General features: G+C 35.8%; 1 protein-coding gene across 3 annotated transcripts in view; it reads right to left on the reverse strand.

The window, feature by feature from the left end:
* The window catches only part of ect2 (epithelial cell transforming 2), a 128337-nt gene that overhangs the window by 56353 nt on the left and 71607 nt on the right, over window positions 1–377 (reverse strand). The gene's annotated exons all lie outside the window — the stretch shown is intronic.

The raw sequence follows: 377 nt of genomic DNA on the forward strand, positions 1-377 counted from the left end.
AGTCAGTCAGAGGGTTGTGGGAAATCTTGCCACACACCTTAACTATCTTTTGCAGCCTGTTCTTGTTTTTAAGCGTGAAGGACCCAAACCAACTCACAAAGGCAAAAGAATCGATTCAATAAAACAATAAAACATCTTCCTAAAAGTCTTATCGACATTGAAATTGCGAATTTTACGATAAAAAAAACATGCATTGATGTAATTTCTTACAGACAGCATCAACTTGTGGCTCAAAGGTGAGTTTGTCATCGATTATAATACCAAGGTATTTGTATTTGTATTCCACCACTTCTATAGCTTGATCATTAATGAGTAGAAGAGAGGATGGGGGGGTTCTTTCTAAAATCAATTAGCATTTCTTTAGTTTTTGCCACGTT

This window comes from Etheostoma spectabile, unplaced genomic scaffold (assembly GCF_008692095.1).
Source record: "Etheostoma spectabile isolate EspeVRDwgs_2016 unplaced genomic scaffold, UIUC_Espe_1.0 scaffold395, whole genome shotgun sequence".
In the NCBI taxonomy this organism is placed as follows: Eukaryota; Metazoa; Chordata; class Actinopteri; order Perciformes; family Percidae; genus Etheostoma; species Etheostoma spectabile.